The 20,737-nt window shown below is 35.2% G+C and overlaps 1 long non-coding RNA gene across 1 annotated transcript in view; it reads left to right on the forward strand.

Moving 5' to 3' along the window:
- The window catches only part of LOC103661815, a 214,824-nt gene extending 196,398 nt beyond the window's left edge, over positions 1-18,426 (forward strand). Inside the window, exons 5-6 of the long non-coding RNA XR_005833881.1 lie at positions 1,175-1,228; positions 16,232-18,426. This is a non-coding gene — a long non-coding RNA (uncharacterized LOC103661815). The remainder of the gene's footprint in view (positions 1-1,174; positions 1,229-16,231) is intronic.
- The last annotated feature ends 2,311 nt before the right edge of the window (positions 18,427-20,737 follow it).

Here is a 20,737-nt window from a genome sequence, read left to right on the forward strand (position 1 = left end):
ATAAGTATCCTAAGGTCATGAAAATATAAGCATAGAAAGAAGAATGATTTATTATCAAATATTTATTGAGCTGTTATGTGAAGGAGACTTATAAATAAGGGTAAGTACACAAGATGTCTCTGCTGAGAGGACCATGTGGCATGGGACCTTCAGCTACAGCTGAAAGAATCAAGATTATAATCCAAATTAAGAAGATTTTCCAGCAGTTGATTGAATATTATACCTGGAAGGGCCATCAGAAATCATCTATCTACCCCTCCCATCTTATTGTATGAATATAATTATAATTGTGACTTGCTCAAGGTGACCCAGAAATTTAGCAGAAAGTCAGATATTAATGTAGTTATCTTTCCTCTAAACTTGGTAATTTTTAAGCAACGATATGACATATATATTTATTCTGGTTGAAGCAGGTCAAATGCAATTTAATTTTACTTGTATTAGTTTAGTGCTTATTGTTGATTGTTTTAATTATAAATGTGCTTAATCTGTTTTTTTCTGCATTGTATATTTTAAGTTATTTATTTAAGTAATTTATTTAAGTTACAGGAGAGAGGGCAAGAGGAAGACTTCTCTATTTTGCACTTTAATTTTTTCACTTTCTATTAGTACTAATTTAGAACTTTTTATTGTATAAGTAATATAGGTTAATTGACTAACACCAGAAAATATAGACAAGGAAAAAATGAAAATTAAATTCAACTATAATCCAATCCTCCAAAGAGAAAGACTATTTTTTATATATAGTATATATTTTTATTACATTTATTATACATGATATTATATTTATTAAATTAACATGTTAAATTAACATTAAATTTTATAATATATAACATATTATGAAATTATAAAAATATAAAATATATATTGCATGTATAAAAATATGCTTATATTATGTATATTGTCTGCAATAAAAAATGGGGTCACATTTAAACTATTTATACTTCATTTTTTCTTGTAACTACTGAATGGGCATTTTCTATGTGCTAAGTATCTTTAGAATATCATTTTTATTGGGGCTGCAAAATAGTCTTTTATTTCTTATCTATTTGGACATTTTATTTATCATTAATTTTTGGACACTTTGAAAACAAATTTTCTTCACTGTAAATATTCTACAATAAAGTTCCATATAATTGCATGCTTACACTCAATTATTTTCTTAAATTTTCAGATGTGGAGCTCCCGGATGGAAGGATACACATATATGCGAGACTTTTGATACACGGTGGGCCTACCATCAACACTTACTTTTTGTTCTGGTTTTAAAATTTGTAGTTTATTTATTTTATTTTGTAATTTTTATTATTTTTTAAAATCTGTAGTTCATATTCAGTGCTGTGGACTTGAAAATTGGCAAAGGTAAATACACCTATAAACAAACAAAAACACACCAAAAAACCTCTCCTGTAAGAAATAGAGTCACCATGGCTTAGCATCCACACAGAAGGCCCCTTATTTCCTGAAGAGCGTTGTTTTAAATAAGCGTTTGAGGTAGATGTTGCTTCATTTCTGTCCCTCCAAGGCAAGAGGATGATAATCCTAAATTTAGCAGTGACATCAAGAGGTGGTTTTGTCACATCTTCATATCTCCTTCCCAGAGATCTCTGACTCCCACTTGTCAAATCTGGGATGGATGTAAAATGGGTATATGGTTCTCTAAGAACTTGGAAGTCTTCAGATGTTAGAGAACAAATGTTGTCACCTACTAGAGGACATTGTGATTCTTCTGTTTCTTTTAAGTTTTCTTTCTGTGTGTAATTACTTGTTAATATGAGAATAAGTAATAGTTACTATTTTTCAGCTTGCCTTACTGAAAGCTGTTAGACGTGTATAATGAATATACTAAGTTCAGTGAAGTTTGCATGCATCTTTTAAAAGTAAGAATATGCATTCTAATAGAGAAATATTTTTAAAAAGAAAAATGCACATACGTTTATTTTTTCAACTATAACCTTTCCCATTTTGGTGCCTTATAGAGTACATATTCTTTGGTTTCCTTGGATACAAAATAGTCGTAGTTAGTTTCAAGCATGTTGTTTTCAGATCATGGTGCTTTGTGATAATATGTTAGACAGTTTCAAGCGTGATATTTGAGCATAGGCACTGAGAAATAGAAATTAATTATATTAATTAATTAATACGTCCGTTTCTGAAGCAGTTTAAAAATTCAATGGAAAATGCTACTGCATTTGATTATTTAATACCTTCTGTGACTTGAATTGCTTATGTCCTAAATTATTATAAACTATCTCCAAAGGTAAGATTTTTTTATACAGTTAAATATTTTGTTATCTAAGAAAATGTTTGTAAAATTTTGGATTATACTACAACTCAGTTAATAATGTTTTATTTATTTAAGATTTTATTCTTAAGTCATCTCTACATCCAGTGTGGGCTCAAACTCACAACCCCGAGATCAAGAGTCTCACGCTATACCAATGGAGCCAGCCAGGCGCCCCAATCGTGTTTTAAATAAATATAAGTGCAATTATTTTGTCATCTTTATCATATATTTCAAGTGTGTGTTAGTTCATTATTTGGAATAGAAAATGTCAGTTTTCAATTTTTAATTTTTGTTTATATTTTGTGTTTATTTGATTAGTGGATCTTGAGACAGTTCTAGGAAAACTTACTGAAATGTTTAGTGCTATTCTTTGGGACAATGTGGATTTTGTACTTCGTAAGTACACTCACCTCGTATCAGTAAGTATTATGTCAGATGAACTTAGTCCACTTTAAAAACAGAGAAGAGGGTATTGCTGTACTCGAATACAGGACAGGCACAACTTGGTGAACGGAGACAAGTAAAGGAAATGAAAAAGCCTGTAGCGTCGATAACTTCCAGCTCTGCGCAGACTCACGTGTTGACTACTGGGAGTTCTAGGTAATCATCAGGGAGAATGAGAGTCTCGAGTACATACAGCTGAGACCCTGTCTTGTCCTGATTGTGTTTCCTGAAACACTAAACAAAATATGTATGTATCAGAGCATTTTTTTAAAAAGATTTATTTATTTATTTGAGAGAGAGAGAACAGCGTGCACACACGTGCACACAAGCGTGGGAGGGGCAGAAGAAGAGGGAGAAAGAGTCCCAAACAGGCTCCAGCTGAGTGCGGAGCCTGATGTGGGGCTTGATCTCATAACCCTGAGATCACGACCTGAGCCCAAACCAAGAAGCTGCCACCTAGCCGACTGTGCCACCCAGGCACCCCTATCTGAGCATTTTTAAATAAATGCAGCCCCAACAGAAACTCTATACTAATTTCTTAACTATTTTATATTTTTATAATTTCATAATATATTATATATTATAAAATTAATTTTTTTCTTAGTACGTTGAAAATATTTTTGTTGGTTAGATTGAAGGGAAGGAAAGAAAAAGAGAGATAAGTCTGAGCATTGAGATAGCTATCGAAGATTTGCTTCATGCTGGACATCATACTCAACTTTGTTTACACATTACCTCATAGAATTCTCACCACCACCCACGTGGGAAATACTGTTAGAACTCATTTCAGAGATGAGGACATGGAGAGATCTTCTCTGGTGAGGCCCAGAGAGTTCAGAGGCTTGGTCTAGGACATGTAATTAGTTAAGTGAAAGCACTGGGACAAGAACCCCAAAATGTACGACAGGAAACATCAGTGCCCTCAGCCAATTCTAATAGCTTCATACTTATTTTCTACTGGACTGATTCTAATGAAGTAATACTTTGAAACTTCTTTTTTATTTTAAACTTTTCAAGCTCTGGCACTGAAGGTTGATATTTGTCTTAATTGATCCTAATGTATGGATTGAGAATTTGAGAGTGGATCATTCCAAAGTAGGTTCGTTACTCACCTAATCTATAGATGAATGATTGTTGTCCTTTTCATCCAGAAAGGAGTCAATATGAAGGGATCAGTTTACTCTGTAAAGCCATTATAATGCTTCTCACAAAAATAGCCAATTAAAAACTGTTGTGAAAACAAGAGGAATTAAAGGTCTTTCATCCCATTGTAGGGCTAAAAATATCAATTTGTTAATATTGATATTATATTGTCTTTATAGGCATGCTAAGTAATACAATTAATTGGTTATTTTACCTTGTATGAGGTAATAGTGATTATGGTAAGTTATATTCTTTTTCTTTTACTACATGCCACATTTATTTTCAAATGAAATCTGACCCAGTCCATTCTAGTCAAGTAACGCCTAAACTATAATATTTTACAATAGTAAGCATAACTTTATACCATCATGGTATAGAATATAATATACAAAAATTCTGAAATACAACCCATGGAAAAAAAATGTTGATGTTACAGAAAGATGTCATCAGAGATCAGGCCAAATTAACCGACATAATAACTTCCTACCAAATGTAACCATCTGTAGCTTAAAACAAAGATCTGCTTCATAATACAAACATATCCTTCCCAGGAATGGTATTGATAATTAATGCCACATATTCATGGTGAGAAGTGTATATGAGTTTGGTCATAAATGTTCTCATGCATTTTAAATGTCAATAAAATGAATAGCCTTTCTTATTTCGGAATGATAACTTGTTCCCAGACACCGCTACTTTGCAGGGGATGATGACTGCCTTGGCACATAATGAAGTATTACGGGAACATGCCTTAAGCATTTGTAAGACACACCCTTAGCTCTGAATCAGTGTGGCAAGGGCAATACATAAGGGCATAAGGAACATGCTTGAGGAAATCCAATCCCTGCTCTTGCTTCCACTTACACTCTCATAAATCAGTCTAGGTGAATATCTTAAGCTCAGTTAGAAAAAAAAAAGTTAAAGAAAAAAAGACAACACCCCTCTTTCTTTGGCTTGCAGGGCCAAGTGCTTTGTTCATGCTTTCTAGACACAGCTTTTTGGCTTTTTTTTTTTTTTTTTTTTTAAGAAAATCTCCAAAGGCTTGACTTCTGTGGGTAATTTTGTTCCACATTAAGAGAAAAGGACTTGTATGTATTCTTACTCCATGGCACATTAAAAACATGTGAGGCTGGCACATAGGTAATGGATAAAAGTAGTTGGTTCCTGGGATGGAAAGAATTATCAATTGAATAGAAGTTAAACATAGGACCTGTGACTTTCATTCCTACATACAAAGAGCTTGGACGTTGTCACTCCTGTCCTTACAACCAGGAAGCTAAACACACTGAAGGTTGATGACTATTCTTGAACTCAGCAGAGAACAAAGTTTGCAGGTCCAACTCCCATCACATTTTGGAGAGATGGGCAAATCCAGAGTCACAACTGAGATCTACTTCCCTGAAGCTTCTGGTGCCATAGTCCGGTGCAGGTAGCTCAATGGCTTTTTTAGGAAATGCTGCAGGTTGAGTATGGACTGGCAGGAGAGTGGGAAACTTGTGGAGGTTTCAGTTTTATGGGGGCCCCGTAAGCGTTAAGCTCCAGGAAACCTACTGGAGTCTCACAGTGAACATCCAAGAAAGATCCTCTTGTGGCTTTGGCAGAGACAGGCAAAGAGTAATCCTTGCGAAATAGTCCCAGAGAGTTCTCCATAACAAAGACACATGCTTGAGGACAAAAGACTACCAGAGCCTCACCCCAACGGAAGGAAGGGCATTCTCACTCCAGCTAGCCTTCTGGTATCACCTAAGGGGGGAAAAGATTATACCTTGGAGAAGCACTTGTGACGGTCACAGCCCACGCAGGGACCCAGGCTTACTAAAAACTGAGAAAGATTGCAAAATGCTTCCCCTTTCCCACACTTTCTCACCACCCCAACAAGGCTCCAATGTAACGACAGTGGATTAGAATGGAAAGAGCTGTAAAATTAAGACTATCTCTGAAGAAGAGCTCTTAGGGAAGCCCAAAGTTACCGAGTAAGATAAAAACAAGAGAACTAGAGGAAATTGAATACCGTGGCCCCTACATTTATAGCAAATCTGGATTTTTTAAAAATTATAAAGCTAAATAGGTGACAGGTATTAAAGAGGGTACTTGTTGTGATGAGCACTGGTTTTTATATGTAGGTGATGAATCACTAAATTCTACTCCTGAAACCAACATCACACTATATATAAGTAACTAGAATTTAAATGAAAACTTCAAACAACCAAACAAGCATGTTACAAAGCATGCCAAAAAGCAAGAAAACAGTCTGAAGAGTTAAGGCAAGAATCAGAATCAGACTTGGATATGGCACAGATATTGGAATTATCAGAATTTAAAAGAAATATGATTAAAAAGTTGAACATCGTAAAGAAAAAAGGAGATAACATGTAAAAACAGATGAGTACTGTAAGCAGAGAGATGGAAGCTATAAGAAAGAATGAAAAGGAAATGTTAGAAATTGAAGACAGAAATGAAGAGTGTTTCTGATGTACTCATCACTAGATTGGGCGTGCCTAAAGATAGAACTAGTGAGATTAAAGATAGGTCAGTAGAAACTTACTGAATTGACAGCTAAAGGTGGAAAAAAGAATAAAAAATCCCCAGAATAGCTGAAATATCTGAGAACTGAGACAATTGCAAAAATAAATAAATAAATAAATAAATAAATAAATAAATAAATAACATATGCATGATTGGAGCACCAGAAGGAGAAACAGAGCAGAAGAAATACATGAAGTAAAAATGGTTGAGAATTTTCCAAAATTAAGCACAGACACTAAACCACAGATCTAGAACACTCAGAAAACATCAAGAAAGATATATTACAACCTCCAAACAACAACAATAACCAAGAACTACACCTAGCTATACCATATTCAAGCCACAGAAAATCAAAGACAAAATCTTGAAAAAGGGCAGAGGAAAAAATACAGCTTACTTATAGATGAACAGGATAAGAATTATAGTGATGTTCTGATCAGAAACCATGCAAATAAGAAGAGAGCGGGGGTGGGAGGGACATGTGGGTGGCTCAGTTGGATAAGCCTCTACCTTCAGCTCAGGTCACGATCCCAGGGTCCTAGGATGGATCCCCACATCTGACTCCCTCCTCAGCAGGGAATCTTCTTCTCCCTCTGCCCCTCCCCCTGCTCATGTTCTCTCTCCATCTCTCTCTCTCAGATAAACAGATAAAAACTTTAAAAAAGAAAAAGAGTCTTTAAACAAAAAGAAGAGAGTGGAGGGAAATATTTAAAGTTTTGAAAGAAAAAAACCACCAACATATAATTCTATATCCAGTAAAATTATTCTTCAAAAGTAAAGAAGAAATGAACACTTTCTCAGACAAACAGAAGTTGGAGGGACTTTATCACCAGCAAACATGTCCTGAAAGAAATGTTAAAAGAAGTATTTCAGGAAGAAGAAAAATCATATAGGTCAGAAACTCAGACCTACATGGAGAAAGGAAGTGTGTTGGAGAAGTAATAAATCAAGGTAAAATGAAGTCTTTTTCCCCCCCCCCATTTTTAAGATAACTGTTGAAAGCGAAGTTAGTTACAATATATTGGGTTATTATACCTCATGGATAAGTAAAATAAATGAATGAGTGCAAAAGGGGCAGGAGAGAGGAATAGGAAATACTCTATAGTAAGACACTTGTGTTAAGTACATATGTAAACATGTATTTGTGTTATGTACATGTTATGTACATGTGTTATGTACATGAAGCATTGTAATATTTGAAGGTGGACTTAGATTGGTTAAAAATGCATATATGCATATTTGAAATTCCAAGTCAACACTAAAAATATTTTTTAAAGAAATATAATTGATATGGTAAGAAAGGACATAAAATGGTATCATATAAAATGCTCACTTGAAAGTGGAGAAGGCAGAAGAAGAGAGAAATAAGATGAAACAGGGAACAAATATAATATTTAGGACAATTAAACATGGTAGATATTAATTCACCTGTGTTTAATAAGCACTGGGTGTATATACATCAAATTAAAAGATAAATTGTCAGTGAATTAAAAAATAAATATAAAGTTGTATCAGTAAGATCATGGTAGCTGCTGTAACAAATAGTCTGCACAATTTTAATGGCTTAACACAATACAAAGCTTTCTTCTTGCTCACATAAAAGTTGATGAGGTACTCCTGGGTAGTTTCAGGGACTAAGGTCTTCTACACTATGTCAGGGCCCAAAGTCTTTCTACTGGATGGCCTTATCTTCCTTCGTACTTCATAAATTTTGCATCCAGATGGTGCAAAGGGGAAAGAGAGAGTGAAGGATAAGAATTTATAGATGTATAATTCATAAATTTTTCTCAAAAACCTCTTTTAGAATGACAACTTAATTAAAAGATATTTATACATGTTTAAAAAAAAGGTATAAACCACTAGGGTTAGAGAAAGGTATTTTTATGAACATCAATCCAGGGTACTTTGTTACATAAATAGAAAGAGTAAGCTCCAAAGTGAAAAATGTAATATTTTAGATAAATTTGCCAAAGAAAACTTGAGATTTAAAAAAATGTGAAAGAAAAACTTGAATTGTGTTTTAAAAAAATTACATGGACAATTTCTGGAAACTAGTTTTAATAAATCATTTTTTTTTTCATTTTGGCACAGTTTTTTTTTTTTTTAATGCTAAAAAAAAGGTCCAAGCTGGTGAATGTCCAAACCTAAACTGGTTTAAATAAAAAATGCTGGTTTAAAATATTTACCTCTCTCTTAAGTTTATGACCCTTGTCTCCATTCACTTACCACATATTTCCATGTGAATGGTCAAGCAAATAATTAAATTTGTATGTCCAGAATTTAAAAACAGAATAAAACATAAGGGTCTCCACTGAAAGAACTTTCAATACTGGAAAGAGAGAATAAAGATAATTTAATCAATTCATTAGATGTCAGGAAAATGATGCAACACAAAGTGGTAGGAAGGAATCCAAATATACAAAATATCTCAGTAGATGCAAACTGATTAAACACAGGTCTAGTTAAAGCAAAGAGATTTTTATTGTTTAATTTTTAAAATTTGTGTGCTTATTTGTGAGAAACAGAGCAAAGCAATGACACAGAAATTGAATGCAAGCAAATGGAAAAACATATTAGACAAATATTATATAACTATCACACCAAATAGGCTTGAAACCAACAATCCTTTACTAAAGAGGAGTATTTTATAATAATAAATCTACTATTTCCCAAGAGTATGTGGCAGTTTGAACCTGTGTGCGATCAACAACATATCCTCAAACTCGTGAGGAAAGATGGAAATAGTTTGAAGAAGAATTTAACAAATTCACATAGAACATTTTAATACAATTCTGTGAAGTATTGGTATCAAGCATATAAATTATATTACATATACAGACAAATTAAATAACATAATTAACATATTTTGTCTAAGGTGTGTATATAAAATCCTTCACCCAACAATTACAGAATAAAAAGATTATTTTTCAAACACTCATGAAATTCTACAAAAATTGACCACCATAGCAAATATCAATGAACGAAGCTAATATTGTCTGATCACGGGCAATAAGGTCATATAACAATATATTTTGAATATACAAATATAATCTATATATTTTGAATTTTAAAGCAATACTCTCCAACATAATTTCACGGATTTAGTAATGATGATGTTTCCACGATCACGATGGTGGCAGCCAATTTCAGTAGAATGCTCAGCACGGGGGCGCCTGGGTGGGGCAGCGGTTAAGCGTCTGCCTTTGGCTCAGGGCGCGATCCTGGCGTTATGGGTTCGAGCCCCACATCAGGCTCCTCTGCTGGGAGCCTGCTTCTTCCTCTCCCACTCCCTCTGCTTGTGTTCCCTCTCTCGCTGGCTGTCTCTCTCTCTGTCAAATAAATAAATAAAATCTTAAAAAAAAAGAGTGCTCAGCACGGTTGGTGTTGTGTGCCATGAGTGCTATATATACTTTATAAAACCCTAGAGGCAGGTTCCACTGCTATTCTTATTATTTTGGTGATGAGGAAACTCAAGTGCAGATCTGATGAAGGATGGAGCTAGGATTGAAAGCCCAGACAATTTGACCTCCAACTCTGTGCCTTCAACCATGACAATGGAAGAATTAAAAATCAAAGTCAGACTTAAGCAGTGATGAGACACTACATATCAAAACTGGTGGAAGGCCGTTGGAGTGGTTTGTAGGGAATTTTATCTGCAATTCAAATAATATTGTAGAAGATACAGTAAAAATTCATGTTCCATGAGTTCACCAAAAACTCAGAGAAAGTTAGAGAAACTTTTTAGCAAAGTAAACTCAGCAAAGTGAACTCGGAAAATAGAGAAGATAGAACAAAAATTAATTGAATCTAAGACTAAGAAACACAGACCTAAAATCTGTTTCTTTAGAAAGAAGTTTCCTGACAAAACTGATTTTAAAAAGGGCAATAAAAATATTATGAAAAAAAAAAAAAGGAACATGACTACATGTAGAATAGAACATTACAAATGTGTGGTAAGTTCTATAAGGAACTTTTATACCAATACCTGGGTGAACTGGCATTTTCTAGAAAACATTTTTACCAAAATTAATTTTGAGGAAATTTTAAAAACCTAATTAATCTAGAGCCATTATAGTCATTTAATTGACAGTCAAGAACTTACCCACAAAATTAGCACAAAACCACACAATTTTTAAGTATGGGTTTTCCTAAACCTTCAAACACTTATTTGGGGGCACACTTTCAAAAACTGAGGAATAGGGAAGAATCCCAACTCATCAAAGGCAGAGAGGTAAAAGAGAGAGAGAGCAAGAGAGAGAGAGAGAGGAGTGCCATATAGGCCAATCTCTTTTATAAGCATCGATGTAAAAATTCTAAATAAAGCATTAACATAAATTAACAAATATTATATATTTCTATAAAATATATAACATTTAATTTTCAAAGTATGCGGATGGGTGTTTTATAATTGACACAGTTAAATTGTTTTCAGTAACAAAGTTGCATAATGATGAAAACATTGCCAAACATCTGTTTTCAAAATTCTGTCTTGATAGCAGGAATTATTTTCCAAACCAATCATTTTCTCACTTCTTATTAAAAATGCCTCTTTTACATTGGGACATATTAAGGGTGTGTGTGTGTTTAAATACTGCTAAGCAGGCATTTTTAATCATAGAAAAGCTCAGAAATTTGGAACAGTTGTTTTTTTCTAAGAGAAAAACATGTAACTCATCTTCAAATTCTCCAACTTTTTTGAGGACTTTTCGATGAGAAAGCCAGTCTCTCTTTATGGTACTTAGGATTTTCATGTCAACTCCTCATCTCAGTACAAATTATTATAAATGTTTTTCTACTCAATGTAATGCAATCCTGAGATTTACTATACTATAATCCCTAAACATCTTTGACCTAGAATCAGAATGATGCAACCAGTTTCAATCTGGATATTCAGCACTAGTAGATTCAATTGCTTTCTTATTTTTTAAATTAAAAATTAATATAAAAGAATCATCTTATGTATCCTCTGGAATGCAAGAACTCGACATTAGAAATTGCGCTGGTGAAATAGGACATCAGAAATCTTTCCACATCGGTTATGTGTCAGTGGCTGCATCTCAAGTGAGGCTTTAGGATGGCTCCCCAAAGGTGGGAGGAAGACACCCTTTCTCTGTTTTGAAGAGTCACAATTTCAGCCAGAAAGGTCGGCCTGGCTGTCATCCAGTGTAGCAGGTAGGCAATGCTACTTCCGTGTTCTAGTTTAACGACAAATACTTAAAATACATTTCGAGTGTTAGATTTTGAGGCTTGAAATGTTTCTAGACCGAAAAATATATTATGTGAATTCCAACTAATTTAAATGCCAACCATACATTGGTTACGAAAGCTATAATAGGCTGCGTTAATTAAAAGATCACATTTTAAATAGCAAGGCTATTTAAGGAAATTGCCTTGTTCAAGTTTCAGAGATCTAGCTCACTAATAGAAATTTCAACCGTTCTGACATCAAGCCTCTGAAAACACTTTCAAGAAAACATCTTTTTCTACTTTAACAGTGGAGCCAGATTCTCTGAAAACGAATTCTATGTTAGAATGTCAGTTTTATTTGCATCCCTTGGTGCTGGTATTGCAAACAATTTGTCCGAGGGGAAGAAAAGTAGAGACTGGAGTCCTTCAGTAACCCCTCTCATTAGTTCTTTGTGCAAACAAACTCAAGTTTGGTATAAAGTGAGATAACCTAATGGATGTTTTGTAGAGGATGTGAAGCCACACTGTTTACCAGTTACATTTTATCAAATAAAATGGACCAAGAAAAGCCAAGAAAAGTTTGCAGCTCTATAAATCTCAAACTATATTTTGAACATTCCTGAAACCCCCGATCTCCAGACTTTGGCTTTAAATAGATTTATAAGAGTCAAAGGTCACAGTTCTTGCAAACAGAGGAAACAGCACATAGAGTTTTTGTTTATTTTCTGTCTCTTAAAAAAATCAAATATGGCCATCAAGGACATAAAATACCAATACTCAAGGACTGGTAGCAGAAGTAGGGCCTCGGGGGTTTTTGTCTCCTCGGCTATCACGTGTAACAAAAGCAGATGAAGAATAATTTCAGGTTTACTCTGTCTTGCTTTAACCAAGTTTGCAAGACGTTTGTTTGAAATAATCGAGGGATTCTGTGAAACAGCATCAAGAAGGCCAATCAACTCAGTTACCTGTGAAATGAAGAATAGGAACAAGATGACACGTGGTTGGCGATAGCAGAAAGATTTGACTTCAGGGTAAAGGACGTCAGTTTTAGTCCTAAGATTTCTGCTTTTTAAGTTTCGGAGCTTTGAACAAGTTGCACACGTTTGTGGAGCTCTCTATGCCTCCTCTGTAAAATAACTGATATCCTCTTTGTCTCGTAGTGCTGCTGAGGGCGTTCTGAGAAATTATTAACAAGGAAACTTCCTTTTACATTTCGTTTATCTTCGTTTTTAAAGTTAACGAATAATACAGATTTGAGGTCTCGTAGGGATATTTCGTAGCTGTGGGTCCTGCTCTGGGATCGCTTACTGCTCTATTAGGGTGACACGGGGAAAGCCCAGGACAGTGACGTCAAGATGAGCTACCATTGTGCTATTAGCAATATTTATCAGGAAATTAATTTTCTATAGTCTTTAAATTTCATTTTAGAAGACCCTATACTGGTGGTGGCAATGACTTTTGATAGCGTTATTTAAGAGATATATTTATAATGGTAATTGCATTGCTACTAAGAACCAGATTTTTCAAATGAATCAAAAGTAGGAAATGAAAATATCATCTCTTTCCCCTACCCATAAATGAATATAAATAGTTCAATTTCTCTGGATTCCTAAAAGTACCCATTTTGCTTTTAACTTGAAATTCTAAGCCCATTGACCAATATCTTCTCTAATTCTTCCTAGTAAATTATTGATTCACAAATGTTGCTTGTGAATAATATTTAGATATAACTAAAATTTTCATGTATTTTAGGAAGATTAATTGATTTTAAGCTCAAGTAGCTAAATTTTTAAAAGAGATTTATTTATTTATTTTAGAGACAGAGCGCCAGGGAGAGTGCACAAGTGGGGGGGAAGGCAAGAGGGAGAGGGAGAGAATCTCAAGCAGGCTCTCGCTGAGCCCGGACCTCGATGTGGGGCTCATCCCAGGCCCTTGAGGTCAGGACCCTGAGATCATGACCGGAGCTGAAATCAAGAGTCAGATGCTTAACCCGCTGAGCCACCCAGGCGCCCTGCTAAATTTTTTTTTTTTCAAGTTATATGTTAGTATTTGCCAAAGTTTCTATCTAGTGTTAATACAGCTTTTGGTTATAGACAACTCTTATGGAAATGTCCCACTTTATCTTTAATCTCTGATTGCCCCTTCCTCTTTTTAAGCTCAGCATATAAAAACCTTTTGTTATTAGTAGCCTTAATTAGCCTTTAGTCTATTTCCTTTGGATTCCAGTTGGTTGCCGGCCAGCCTGGGAGATAGAGGTTTGAAACAAGACTGGCCTCTGATTGCAGGACTGTTTCAAGCTGCAAAAGCCCAGCTTACTCTATTTAGACACACGAACTGGCTCTAGGATTGAGGTCCTAGAGCAGATTTCTAAGACTGCAGCCAAATGCTTAAAACAATGAGTGAATCTTAGAATGACTTTAATCTTTCTGACCTAAAAGTTTCCCAGGGTTAGACAGCCTCTTATCTTGAAGTGCGTAGCACAAAGTCCATTGACGATTGATTTCTCCACGATTATCTCCTATACTGTTTTAGTTAGACAGCTTTCCAGAGTCAATTACAGCCTGATTACAGTCCACCTTGGTTGGTATTATTTCTTGCCTATCATCTTCTCAATAACATCTTAATATCATAACCTGTGAATATCAGTGCCTCTTGATTTCTGTAGCCTGAGTAATAAAAGTTAAGATGTTTCTGTCACATTGGGTTCAGCACTTAACCGAATTTAAGTAATTTAGTGGCACAAACCATATCCTCGTAAGACATCGAGAAAACAGGTGTTAATTTCGGGAAAAGTCCCAAGTTTCTCAAAATCACTAAGTTTTACAAAAAATGAGGGACCAACAGAGGTGAGGACTATTTTATTTATAAAAAAGCCACGACCTGTTGTTGGGATACCTTGAGGAAAAGTCTTCCTAAAACAAGGTTTGTTCCCCAAAGGCCAGAGGTAGTTCTGACTGGTGAAGATTAACTTCTGGATTTTAGAGGACATGCCATAAAACTGCAGGGACTCTAGTTTCTCACCAAGAGACCAGCTCTTTCAGTGGTCTACAGTTTCTGTTTTCGGTCCCCAAAATACAAAGCTGAATTAAAAAACAATCCCTGCTCTAAGCTGTTTTTAGACTGGAGGTAGCAAAGCATTAATCTTTCTTTCGGAACTTCTTTCTGGATTCCCAAATTATCATGGCAATGGGGGAATGTGGGGGCAAGTTTTTCCCTAGAATTTGCGTAATTGTTGTCATGACACTGTCAGCCATATATTTGGTTATATTTTTAGAACCTACATACGAAAGTCCGCATACAAATTCTCATTCAGGGAATGAAAAAAAAAAATTTTTTTTTCTGGCCCAAGTTACCTTTCTGGGCCCAGGGAGTATTTCACTCTAGTATGAATTTCTCTTCATCCCTTGGACTCCGTACTCCAAAAGCTTCAGAACATCTTTGTTAAAGCATTCATCAGAAAGCTTTACAATGCTTTCTGCAAGTGCTTTTTCTTCCATTAGACTCTGTACCCTTCAGCCGCACAGACCACGTATTAGTTGTCTTTGTTTTGTTTTGACGGTTTCATTACAATGTCAAATATACATTTGGAGTGGAATATATGTAACAAATTTAAAAAGCTTCATTTTTTTTCCATCTAGAAAAAAACTATAAGAAGAAACTATAATTTGTTATTTTTTCTTCACCCACCTAGCTCTCGATAGCTCCTTGGGTAAATTAGCATCTTCTCCGTGGGGGCGGGAATGGCTTTTGTCTCTGAAGACTCTCTTTAATATTTTTCTGATGTCAACACGTGCTCTTCTGAATCTTCCTAAATCAAGGAACTTACTCTTGAATTCTTGGTTTGGATAGTAAAAGAGGAATGTGCAACTTCATACGTGCATTTTATCTTGCAATTCTTCGTAGTTTTTAGGGAGCGTGAGCAGGAATGATGCATGAGTGTGATTATTGGGTCCCGATCACGGCTTTGCAGAGAGTATTTTATTGACTTTATGAGGTAGATACAGTTTTAATCCTAATTTTATGGGTGAGGACACTTTGAGGGATGAAATAATTAGCTGGTAATGCAGCTGGTAAGTGGTCCAACTGGATGACAGCGCAGCCCATTCTTTTCAAACTATCAGCCTCGCTTCCCTTAGCCACTATCCATTTGTGCTTCTCTCATTGCTCCCTGCACCCCCCAAAGTATTGACCTCAAGTGTCATTCTACCTTGCTGCAGAGTGGAGCAAAGGTCTCAGAAGATCTTGGTGTACACAGCGTGCGCCAGGGGTTATCATTACAGACCGTGTTTATTGCTTCACTCAGCCAGGAGTTTTTGGCACTTTTCAGGATCACGGAGGCCTCCTCTCAACACAGAAGCCAGTGTAAATACACAACAAAGGGACCACACCTGAGGAGGCTTTTCTGTCTGTTTAAGTGACCTTGTTCATGGCTCTGGGCCACTGGTGATCCTTCTCATCAGTCAAATATTAAATTTCCCTTTCTGAAACTTCCTGTGGACCCATTTGAAGTACCCGCCCCCCCGGCCTGTGTTTTATGGAGTGATAAAAATTTCAAGCCCTTCAAAGCAAAGCTGATATGTACTTTTTAGATGACACTATCATCATCATTATATTTGTCGTGCTAACTAGAATTTTCTTTTAAAGGATCGCTTATCACTGCTGTTCCTACCCTACCTGCCAATTGTCAGAGGACAAGATAAATTCAGCGCTCAGCCTTTGACATTCACGATGTATTTAACAAGGGGCCGATCAGGAATTAGATTTCTGGTTCACAATGAGGACTACATGGTAAGGCTGGGCTATGTCAGATTGAACGAAGGATTTCCTTTCTCACCCTACTGTGCGTGAATATCAATCAGTAAGTATTTTTGGGCGCCCATGCTTTGAAGAATACAAGAAATGAATGACAAGATCCATGGACACAGCAATTTATTATGAAGAAAGGATTCTGACAAACTCTGGTCATCAACAGTTGGGAGGCACGTTTTTGCTTTTGTAAACTGAATGTGAAAAGATGACAGGAAGTAAGTTGAAATTTGTAATGAGTGGTGGTGTTTGAAAGATGAAAGCTTGGAACGTTTTGACTTTGGTGGACCTACAAAATGTGGAAGGGCCTAGCAGAGTTGCAAAAATCAAATCTGCAATTCGGTTCTCAGTGAAACACACTGCAGGGGCTCGAAGATCTGCGATAATTAATAGAAATTAATCTTAAACTTGCTGACAAGGAGTTTCCAAGGAGGCTACTGCTATTTCTTGGTGCCGGGGAAGACAAAGTTGACGAGTAATAAAACTGAAGTTAATTTTACCTGCCAAGCATTAGAAAAGGATGCTTATCAAATAGAAACAATTACTAAAGTATGTATAAAAAAGTTCCCACCATGGATTTTTACAAAGAATAGAAGCTAACCAAACAATGGGAATTTCACAAGTGCCCCTTTAAGAGTACTGTCGAGATATAGATAAAACTGTTTTGCGTGCTTTTCTTTTTTAAGTATTTAATTTGGAGATTTATCTACCTTATTGTGTAACTCAGTTTTACACTTGACATAAAAGAAGGTGGGTCAGCTTTTCTGTATTACAATTTTTTTTTTGTTAAATTTTCAACATGTAATTTCAGTTTAACTAATTTATAATTACAGTTTTACTACTTTATTGCAGTATTTTATTTCTAATATAATGTGCTTCTATATTAAAGGGTGATACGGTGCACAAAAGGTGTTAAGCATATAAACTGATGGCATAATTTGCTCTTGACCTTGTATCTTAGTAGTTGCTGGAAGACTGAGGAGAGAGCTTTTTTCTTTTCTTTTTCTTTTTTTTTTTTTCTTTTTTTTGTGGCCACTTGGGAGACTACCAAAGACATTAATTTTAAAACTAGACTGGAGTAATTACCATTACATTTATGTTAGAGGTTAACATTTGTGTTATTTCCTCTTATTGCCTGGCTTTACAGAATGTTATGCCCCACTGCTTTTATTAAATCCAGGTAATAGAGGAAATAACAGTGTTATTAACCTCTAACACTGATGAAAAATTAGTTTTTAGTAAAACATGGTTTAAAATCAGAGCAATTGTGTTAGTCATGTAGCTGGTTCCCCGATGAAACACAGTTAAGCTTTGTGTACTCATTGTGTCTGTATTTATTATTATAAAAGTAAAAACAGAGTATAATATGAAATAAATCTCTGGGGGAAAAGGGATTAGGTTTTTAATACATACTGTACTCTTAGTAATCAGTGTTATAGATTTGTAAGACATTACACGTGTAAATACTGATTTTTAAAAAGTACAATTTTTCTATGACTGGAGAAGGAATTAGTTTTGATAACTTGGCTATTTTCACAGAAAAGCACTTAGAAATGAATATGTAATAATTGACCCTATGAGAAGTCTCCAATGGGATGCTTCTAAGCATGAATGTTTTTATAGTGGTATGACTGCAGAAAAAATCTCTTTTCCATGCTTGTTGACTTTAAAACATTAACTTCCAAAGTGATTTTTGATACTTAGGCAGAATGATATCTTGCCTCCTTGGTTATGCAATATATATAGATGGTTTTGTTGGGATGTTTATTCTAAGGGAGAACAAGAAGAACCTGTATTAATTGTATTATTTTTAGACAAATGTGGAAAAATAGACTTAATCAATAAGGAAATAATTTACTGTTGGAAAATATTCTTTGTAGAAGAGTTTGGTTTAGTCTATTGATTGTTATAACCTGAATGCAATTTGTATTTTTTGAGTCATAAATATTTTATTTAAATTTAATATTAAAGCAAAATATCTACTTCTCAAGTAAAGCATATATGTATCTAAGTAACTTTAAATGCTTTTTTTATTATTTGATTTTTAAATAAATCTTTTTGCCCTAATTTTTATTAGTAAATGGCCAAATTATTTGAAGGTAATCTTTCTCTTGTGGCATGAAACATATCTTTTAATTGTAAGTACTCCATATATTTGCTACTGTGATTCTGAAAAGAATGAAATAGTAAGAGATTTATTTTTGATCTACTATTTTTAGTTTAAATATAGAATTAAGATAATTGATTAGAACAGGTATCCTTATTGAAAGAGAACATTTTGTTTTATTCACATTTATTTAAAGGATTATGTGGGAGAACGTTAATATATTGGAGAGCTTTTTTTGTGAATTAAATGGAAATATATATATGAGAGGGTTTTGTCACTGTGCAAATATGAAGTATATAACAATATTTTCCTCATGACTTAGAGTGGAAAATAAATATAAACATCATAATATTCATAGCATTTCTATAATACATATTTGTCTAGTGTAAAATAATTTAGAAAAGTAAGCACTGTACTTCTTAAACTTTAGGTAAATATACATTCTAGTTGCATGAGCAATCCCATGTAAAGTCTCAACAACCCGTTTACCTTTTAAATTAACAACCACTTCAATGGTTAATTGAGTATTTCTAAGCCAATAAATTCCCCTTCAACATTACTGACTGGAAGCTTAGTTAGTATCCACAACAAGCCGGCCATTAATGAACTCATTCTCCAACAAAAAGAAAAGGAGGCATCAAATCTGAACTGTGGATGTGTTCAGTTCCCTCATTCTAAACACATTAGTACACTGTATTTTCCCACTTAGAGAAGCTTTTGTACACTGAGCATGTGGCTGTTTAAATGCCCCAGCGGGGCATCCAGAGGCCACGGAAAAAAGGAAAAATTATTTGGAACAATTTGCATTCGTTCAAGGGCAACGTTACGCATTTTACAGCTGGTTTATTGCTATTCTTGTGCTGTTTAAGCTGTCTTTCATGTCAAAAGTCCTTTCCTGCTTACAGATCATCCGGAAGCATTCTGCAGCGTGCTGTTTGCTCCAGTTCCTTCAGGGCTCCGGCCCTTTGATCACGGATACAATTTGCAATCTGGTTAAAAATAGGAGGCTGCTGAGATAAGCCTGAGTCCTGACGGGGAGGAAAGGCTCTTTTCTTTCTCTTTTTCAACTTTGTTCTCTTGTGTTTTAGGATGGGAAACACATGATCCCAGCACAGAGGAATAGTGTTCAGGAATTAGAACACGCTCAGAGGTGTAAGAACTTTAAAGGTGAAGAGAGTTCATTAAAGGGTTCAACTTCATGAAACCAGGCTCATGGTTTCAGTAAGTTAAAGTTTTTTAAAAAATGAGAGTGTCGTTTTCTCTGGGAGGACCCAAGCGATGCTCGCCTCTCTTACCTTTAAGGTTCACTACGTATCACACAGCTTTCTAGGTTCTACTCCCAAGTATGGCTTTTAAACTAGGGGTATATTTTTTTAATGGGAAAAAAGACATTACGATGATGATTGCTGTTAGCAAATGTAACATGAAAGAGCAACAATATCATTGAAATTGCAATTCAATGATGATCATTGTTAGGGGAAAGCCGGGATAAAAATGACTCCTATTTTTATTTTTTATGTTACTGATCATTTGTCAATACTTTCTTAAGTTGGTCTACTTATTGAAAACAAAAGTACGAGGATTTTTTACGCATGGTTTTTTGTTTAGTTTCTCTAGGAGTTTCGATTAACATCGTTTTGTCAATTTCACGAGATAGGGAGATGGGGGCTTTCATTACTGTTTGCTTAAGCAACAAATCAAATATGCCACAAGCCATGAAATCAGACACTTATTTGGAAATGAAACATAACCTAGATGGTAAAAATGCAATAACTTTGCATAGTACAATGTCAATATGATACTTGGTGTGGAATATTTAGTATGAAATGCAATGTCCTAGGAGGGGTCTGGGGAGTTTAATGAATTTCTTTGCCAGCAGGCTGGACCATTTATTTGTTAATTTACCCAAATAAAGCTCTGTGCGAAGCCAAATCCTGTGATACAAAGCAGGACATGAGCATGCCATCCAAGAGGCTAACAAGATGTTGGTTTTAATGCCACATCTATTCTTGGCAGTTTGGAAGCCTATGTATATTTTGGAGGGACAAAGAGAAATTAGTCGAACGAAGAAATATGGGAATACGTTTGGAGAGTGGGGGGTGGAGGTGAGATTTAAGCTGGAGAAGTCCGTTTACAGGAATTTCAGGACAAAGGCGATTTCGGAGTGTTGCTGAGGCTGCAAGCGAGGCAGGTTCTGCGTGGCTGCTGGGACCTGTGTGGGGGTGGGCGTGGGCTGG

Source organism: Ursus maritimus, unplaced genomic scaffold, assembly GCF_017311325.1.
Source record: "Ursus maritimus isolate PB19 unplaced genomic scaffold, ASM1731132v1 scaffold_11, whole genome shotgun sequence".
In the NCBI taxonomy this organism is placed as follows: Eukaryota; Metazoa; Chordata; class Mammalia; order Carnivora; family Ursidae; genus Ursus; species Ursus maritimus.